Source organism: Larimichthys crocea, chromosome X (genome assembly GCF_000972845.2).
Source record: "Larimichthys crocea isolate SSNF chromosome X, L_crocea_2.0, whole genome shotgun sequence".
NCBI classification, from domain to species: Eukaryota; Metazoa; Chordata; class Actinopteri; family Sciaenidae; genus Larimichthys; species Larimichthys crocea.
This window is the reverse complement of record NC_040020.1, coordinates 36,123,642-36,132,252: the sequence shown is the minus strand read 5'-3', so window position 1 is coordinate 36,132,252 and position 8,611 is coordinate 36,123,642. Positions and strand designations below refer to the sequence as shown.

Here is an 8,611-nt window from a genome sequence, read left to right as displayed (position 1 = left end):
CAAACAGAACTACAGTGAGTCATGAGGAATGCTGAGAATATCTTCATTCACTTGTAACAGGCAGGGTGTGGCAGCCCCACATTGCACAGCAGTCAATGTCATGTCTGTCCATCCTGCAGAGGAATTTTAGCGGGCATTCATATCAAGTGAGCTGAATATCCTGAATCCAACTCCAAGCTCAAAGCAGCTCAGGGTAGAGTTGTACAGCTGGTTCCACTCCAAAGACAAATAAGCTCAGCCAGACACCTGTTGCATTAACCTCTTCATCACTAAGCCTATTTTCTCTGCTTCCTGTCCAAAATGACCTACCCAGTATATCTTCACAAATACAAGGGCTTTGTGTGTAATGTTGGTGGTAAGTGTCAGAATCAAGATATGTGTTACTATGTCAAAGAAAACTCACTTGGAACACTGAAGATATTTTTCATTTTTTACTTTTGCCTACATTACTATAAGAGTGAAAAACCCTTTTAAAACATAGGGTAGTAGCCAAATTCTTCTAGGAATTAGTAAAGTATTATGTGATGAGTATCTGTGCAAAAACAGATGCTGAAAAAGTGAACCTGATTAAACCCGATTGACTCCCTATGTCTGGGCCCCACCAGGGTGGTGAGAAACCTAGGGGTTATGATTGATGACCAACTAACATTTTCCAATCATGTCGTCTCAGTTGCCCGGTCATGCCGCTTTGCACTTTACAACATCAGAAAAATCAGACCTGAGCAGTTTTACAGAAGTTTTAAACGAACCTTACATTGACCAAACAAAAGGTATGTAAGAAGAGTACAAAACATGTGTATGACAGTGGGAGCCACAGTCACTGCTGAAATGTGTCTCCGAGGAATGTGTTGAATGTTTGAATCAACAAACAGGTGAATAATGGGGGTGTGGTTGGTTAATCGTATTTGATCACCTGCAGCTTGCCTGTAGCAATGCATTGCTGTCGGACTGGCAGAAAGTCTGTGGTAAAGTTTGTGGTAACTGCAAACAGGTAAGATTGAGTGGCAGTTATGCTTCACTGGAAATGTTGTGCTTTTGGTCAAACTTGTCTCTGTCTGTTTTGTGTCTTGTGTGACAGAAATGTAACAAACACTTACACACATGTAATGCTGCCTTTCTCTTCTTGTCTTCTAATGTTTTCAGCATGGCCACAAAGTGTCATGTTTTGTCTTCATGTAGAAGTTACGATGAGTTCAACATGGCGTTCAACACGACTGGACATGAACACATGAACCTTCAAAGACGTGTCTCTCTTTTCATTCTGTTCATTTAAACCCAGTCAGTCAAATCTTAGATCCCTCTGACTGCTGGTTTCCATGGATACATTTTGTCTGCTTAACATGTAGAAGTTATTGCCACCAGGCCAAATCGGTGACTTTACAGATGAACTAGATACCCTGCTGTTATCCATACCTGATCATGACTGTCTGTTGCTTGTCCTGGGTGACATGAACATCCACTTAGACAGTCCAGACTCTATAACTGTATGTCATTAATACATTCCTTTGACCTCCAGGTGGTCCACAGTCCTCCTACTCACAAAGCTGGCAAAAACCTTAAAGCTGATTCTCACGCGAAACCGTGCCACAGATGCACTGGTGGTAACACCTATCCACCTATCAGATCACTTTTTTATCCAGTTTAATGTCACTCTGTCAGAGCAACCCTCTGCTCCATCAATGGTTACGTTCCGTCGCAACCTCCATAACTTATCTCCAGCCCACTTCTCCTCTATTGTTACCTCTGCTCTACCACCACTCAGCACATTCTCCTCTCTGAAGGTTAATGATGCCACTGAGTGACTCTGCTCTACTCTGAACTCATGTCTGAAGAAGCTGTGTCCTTAATCTACTTTTCATCCTCTTTTTTAACTGGCGTCACAGCCGCAAAGACTGCTTTTTTACAGCAACAAAGTCAACAGGGTCACTGACACTTGGAAACTTTTCTCCACCTTCAAATCACTACTCAACCCTCCGCCTCCTCCTCCTACCAGCCTTACTGCTGATACCTTTGCACCATTCTTTACAGGCAAAGTGGCAGCCAATTCTCTGACCAGCTCACAACCTACCCGACTCCTAACACTGTGACATGTAGCAGTCCTACTACATGTCTCTCTCCATCCCAGCTGGGCACCAAATCAGTTGCTGCACTTTTGCAACCTAGCACAGTTGCTTGCACATCTTTTTCTTTTTCTGGCTTCACACCCCTCTCTGAGAGTGAGGTATCCAAACTGTTGACATGTAGCCGTCCTACTACATGCTCATTGGACCCTATACCAACAAACCTACTTCAATCAATTAGCCCAACCATCACGCCACATATCACACATGTGATAAAAGCGTCACTGACCTCGGCACTTTACCATTGCATTCAAAGCAGCTTAAGTAATGCCTCTACTCAAGAAACCCTCTCTCAACCCTGCTCAGGTTGAGAACTATCGTCCTGTCTCACTTCTTCCTTTTTTCTTCTTATCCAAAACTATTGACTGGACGGTCGCTAAGCAACTCTCAGAATTTCTCCTACAAACAATCTCTCAATTTGGTTTTTAAGAGTTGTCACTCAGCTGAAACACCCTAAAAGAAGCAAGAGCAGCAGCACAGTCCTCTGTCCTCATTCTACTTGACTTATCAGCTGCCTTTGACACAGTTAACCATCACATCCTCCTCTCTATTCTCTTAAACATGGGCATCTCTGGCTTGGCTCTTTCCTGGTTTGACTCTTACTTGAAAGGGCGCTCATTCAGTGTATCCTGGCTTGGACAGCTGTCCACTTCGCATCACCTCACCACAGGAGTACCCCAGAGCTCAGTGCTGGGGCCCCTTCTATTTGCTGTCTACACCACCTCCTTGGGTCCAATTATCCGCTCACATGGCTTTTCCTACCACTGCTATGCAGATGACACTCAACTGTGATTATCATTTCCACCTTGGTCTCTGCATGGGTCTCCGATTGCCTCTCAGACATCGCCACATGGATGAAGGCACATCACCTCCAGCTGAACCTCTCAAAAACTAAACTGCTGGTACTCCCAGCCAAACCTACTATACACTACAACATCAACATCAAAACTGACTCCCTATGTCTGGCCACCCACCAGGGTGGTGAGAAACCGTTTAGGGTTTCTTCAGCTTCAGGTTTGTTTTTACTGTGTGTTGTGTGTGTTGTTTTTTTTTTGTTTGTTTTTTTTTTTAACCATCAGCTGGCTCTAACAAGTTTTTTTGACTTCACTTAATCAGTGTCTGACTCTTTCTTGCTGTATTTCATAAAAAAATAAAGGTGGTAGTGGTATAAATAATATTACAAATTAAGCTACACACACACTATTGTGATCAAAACCATTGATCTGAAGCTCAATGCTGATGCTGTCCTGTAAATAGTTTTCTAATCAGCAATAAATATAACAATTTCTGATCAACCCATATCAACTGCATGCTTAAAATAACATGCCGGTTAAAGCCCCACCCATTTCAAGACAACTCGACCCATTCCGCCCATTTCTGGGTTAGGCCACGCCCACCCCGAGTACAGATACAGATAATGCTGTACTCGCTCATCCCTAGTATCTACAATAGCCCAGAACAGACAAACTAAATATTGACTAGACAGAGCCTTTCAAGTGTTGTTTCTCCTTTACAGGAGGGTGATGTGAGGAGATTGCAATGCAGCAATGACACCACTAAATGCAACTAAATTCTACACACTGGACCTTAAAGAGTAGACTTATGATAGAGCTTATAGTTAGTGCTGGCTCAGGTCATCCCTTAGTTATGCTGCTATAGGACTAAACTGCCGGAGGACTTCAAATGGTGCACTGACCTCTTCCTTTATTCTGTCTGCATCTGTAAACATTCATGTCCCATTAATGCATGTTGTTAATACATGTTACTAACTTAACTTCTTCCCCAGAGTTTTTGTGCTCTCTCGTCAGTCAGTTGCTCTCAAAGCTTTAATCTGTTTCCTCTCTACTGTTTGGTTTATTTTCCTGGGATTTGCACGGCATTCTGTTAGCTAAGATTATATTTGGACTCAATTCCTTTTTCACAGTGCTAATGCATACATATATGACATGACTGAAATGTAGCCAGGTTAGTAGCATCAAAAGCATTTATTGCATGTCACTGATTCTTGAGAGCTGGGACAAAACATGTCCCACATAGACAAGTCTTATTTATATCAAAAATAAAGAAATTAATAATGATTGACATACTCACAAAGTTAGATCTAAAGGAATTGTGAATACTGATATGTTTTAGCATAGATAATTACTTTTTTGGGGGATATTTATTTAAATGTATGACCAGTGGTTAGATAGCCCATGGTATTTCTCTTGTCTTCAGAAAGAGGTCCCAATATTTACCAGCCCCCAAAACTTTAAAAACCTCTGCAATTGTGAAAACATTTATATCAAATATAAGGGTTATAAATGTATAAAACAATGCATGCCGTGAACATCTAAAAATATTTTCCATAGAAATCTGTTTCCGTCAACTCTGTCAAATTCTTTCATAAACCTCATTAAATCAGGCAATAGCATGGTCAGCTACATCCCTGACAATCCCTTTTCATTCTCCTGGCTGTGGTGAATGGATCAATACCACAATGCTCTGATATGTTTGACATTTTTTGATATTTTAGATGAACAATGTCAATTTTCCTATGGTCACAGCTGGAGCATGTCAACACCACCTCTCCGTTATGATACTTTTTATTAAACCATAGTGGATTCAGTGAAAGTATTTTATCGAGATTATGGAGACAGCTAGCAATAGCCCCAAAAAATGTTCCAATCTGCGTAAACAGACATCTGTCTCCAGACTAGAATATGCTGACAATGGGTAAAGACATTCTCTTTGACTAATTCTGGGCGTGTAGTATTTGTGGTGTTATCTTGGGGTTTAAAGTCATTCCACCAGCATGAGTTGGGCAGAATGTGAGACCGACTCAGGCACTTCTGATGAACTTTGAGAGTGTCTCTAATCCTCCTTGATCAAGCGTCAATAAATAATACAGCATAAGACATCAGAGCCTCCTGAACACTTTCTTCCCTCCTGACCTCACCACTGACCTTTGACTTCAGCAATTTCTCCACAACATCAGTGATTTATATTAAAGCCAGTAGAAATACAGTGGAATGATTTTGAAGGCAATGTTGAAAAAGGAATGTTGTGCAAGCTTTCCCAAAATGCCAGTCACTGCTGGGCGAAATGTTCATGAGACACACCCTGACTCAACCCTGGAATTCATTATCATGGTAACAGAACTAACAAATGACATAACTGCAGGATATTTTCTTGACAGGTCACAACAGTGTGTGTTGTTCATACGTAAGCAGTCATTCACTGAAGAACTACTACTCATGCTAAATATATCATGCAAAAAACTCTTCCTGTTTCTAAACGTGCATGCTATATCATGACTCATATCATGAGTCATGCATCATATCATGACTCATGATATGAAATCCAGTTACGTTACAAGTAGCACCGATAAGCCTTTTTTTCTTGAGTGATTCTTCCCTAAACCTGGTGGTTTGTCATGTTTTGAAGCCTGGGATATATATAGTCAGACCTGATGCTGTGGTCTGCACATACTGTTTGTCCAAACTAAATACTGTGTGAGTGTTTAATGCCTATCTTAGGTATCTTATAAACCCTGACAATGCTACAGTACAGCTGCTCTTTAACCAGCACACATGATAACATGATGGAAGAGGTTCATAACTAATTTCATCTATAAGTGCTTTTCTATGGTGAAAACACCAAAATCATTAAAACAGCTGTAGTATAAAAATGTATGCATTTATGAGGAAACATAAGCAAGGCATGCGACTAAGATGCGGTAGAATGCGACTCGCGTCGCTGCCTGTCTCCGTTTTTTCTTTTTCACACCGTCAGCTGGCTCTAACCAGTTGTTTTTTTACACTTCACGCACTAACACTTTCTTGCCGTATTTCAAAAAAATACAAAGATAGTAGTGGTATAAAGATCTCTCTCACTCGCTCACTCACTCACTCACTCACTCACTCACTCACTCACTCACTCAACTTTTTTTTAATACACTTCACGCATTGACTGTATAAAGAAGCCTGCTGCTATCTGTGGGCACAACTGCAAGGCTTTTATGTGGTGTGTGTGTGTGTGTGTGTGTGTGTGTGCTGCATTTTTCCTATTTGTCTGTTACCCCACCCCAACTTCACCACAGAGTTGGACCATTAGAGCTGTGAAACTGTCAGGAAGTTATTTACTCTGTTCACCTTGATACCCAGCCACGCTCCTGTCTCTCATATAAGAACATGTTTGACAGGCAGCATCTGTATTTCTCACACTGACCACACCCTGCATGGTTTCCCCCTGTTTTATTCACCTAATGTCCAAAACTCGTAAAGAGTCCGACACTATCTCCACTCTACCCTCTGACATAAAAGCCATGATTAGGTAATGACAGGTGTTGTGGTGTTGCAAACCCACCCCGAATTGCTACAGACCTGAAATACAAACAGAGAGATGTCTGAAATGAAGGAGACAAAGACAGATTCCAGTTTCACCTTTGCAAAGGGAGAACACAGCTCTGAATCTTAACAGACCCCGCGGCCTGTTCACCTTCTCGCACTGCTGAGTTCTGGGGTCCCAAAGCTTCTGGCTAAGTTTTATTAACACACACACAAAACAGATACAAAGCATATGTCATAGGGCGTTCACTATACATCTACAAGTCCTTTCATGGTCATTTCTCTTAAACAGACACTTTTATTGGGGGTTTTGCTCCATAGATAGTACTCTTCCTGAGAACAGTTTGCATCTTAGCGTGGGAGTACTCTGTCTGGTAGGGCATCGTGAACTTTGACACAACCTGTCTAGTAAGATGTTCTGTTTCTGCTCTCAGTTCTAAACAAACTCAAGTGCAGCCCCCCCTCGTCTCTCTCTCTTTGTGTGTAGGCCTTGAACCTGCAACTTCTACAAAACACTTATACTAGTTACACAACATTTAAAAACAATATACTCTGTGTGACCTTATACTTACACAGATACATTTAACACACATCTATTTTAATTCAAACATTATTATACATTTCCACACAGGCGTGGAAAATATATATATACTTCACCTAGCAACTAGCATTCCAAACTTGTCTGTCTCAAACTGTGTATCACTGTAAACCTGAGAGATTACCAACTGAATTTCTTTAATGGAATAAGTAAGAAAGACAATGTATATCTGCACAAAGTAGACAGTGTTGACTTTGCTTCTTGTAATGGCTCACAAACAGTATTTCACACTATTTATCTCCACTTGTCTGTTTCTCAGAGGATGATCCCATCACACCAACCATCGGACCTCCACACAGTGTTACGGCTGGCCAGAGGAACTATCATGCTCTTGGTGTACCACTTGGCTTATTTGGCCTTGTGTGCATTGTGCTGTTGTGTTGTGCTGTCTTTGCAGTGAGACAGAAGAAAATTATAGGTCAGTATTAACAAATGAGATCTTATAATGCTTGTGTTTGTTTCACTGTAACTTCTTCAACATGTAGTCCACAGTGTCCCCACGAGATATTTCATTCTGGTTTCTCTTCACAGGAAAATGCTTCTCCAGAGGAAAAAATGGGGACAGCGGTGTGGTCTAATGTCGGGCTTTGATCCCATTCACCTCAAGTTTCATCAGAACCCTGCAGATGGGGTCTTCCTGTGAGCTCATCACGAGTCACATCCATCCAGATCTTCAGCTGTATTTAAGCCCATTGTTGTCTGTCATTAAAGACAGTTTTTACCTGTATCCTGAGTGCTGCTTTTGAGTCCTGTTCCTGTGCTGTGTAACAGTGAGATAACATAAAAATGCTCTCCTCAACAATATGATAAGGAAGCTGTGACTGTTTGTGGGGTAATCAAGTGACGCCTGTCGACAGGTATGATATATGTGTGTGTGTGTGTGTGTGTGTGTGTGTGTGTGTGTGTGTGTGTGTATAAAAGCTTATGTAGACATAGTTGTTCACACAACAAATTAGCAAATAAAGACAGGTACTTTTAATTCTCCCAAAATATATTGAGCCTGAATTTGTAGCTTCCCCAAGCCTGTGTGTTTCAACACAAAGCTCCCCAGACTAATCATACAAACTTCAAAACTTCAAAAACAAGTTTATAATGCGTACAAAGTGATTTAAAGAAAAAAAAGAACTAGTTTGGTTAATCAAAATGAGAGCAATGAATGAATGTGCATGCCAACAGGTGAGCAACTGAAAACTCAAGTAAACTGACAGACTACATGAACGCTGCTTTTGGCTCCTAAATCTGTATTTATGTGGACTTGGACTCTTTACTGCATTTGCCAGCAGCCAGGCCAGAGTAAACGGTCACAGATTTGAGGCTTCTGTCCTTCCAGTTCATTCTGCCTCTCTCTCTATCCAAGCCAAAAATAATCTGAGGAGGGAAAGGCCTGCACTGATGTGTGTGTTACTGCCATGGCTGGCTGCCATTTGGTGTTTATTAATTGTGTGTTTCCATGGGTGATTCTGCTGGTTATGCAAACCCAGCTGTGTGGTTTAGAGTGTTTTGTGTTCCTCAGCATTGCCTGTCTGAGCAGTTCCAGTTCGTTTTTTGGAATCTTTGTAATTCAT

General features: G+C 41.3%; 1 long non-coding RNA gene across 1 annotated transcript; it reads left to right on the top strand.

Moving 5' to 3' along the window:
- The first annotated feature begins 948 nt into the window (after positions 1-948).
- LOC113746668 (uncharacterized) lies at positions 949-7,771 on the top strand. The gene is made up of 3 exons (XR_003463035.1): positions 949-991; positions 7,306-7,464; positions 7,578-7,771. It is a non-coding gene; the product is annotated as an uncharacterized LOC113746668 (long non-coding RNA).
- Positions 7,772-8,611: the final 840 nt, after the last annotated feature.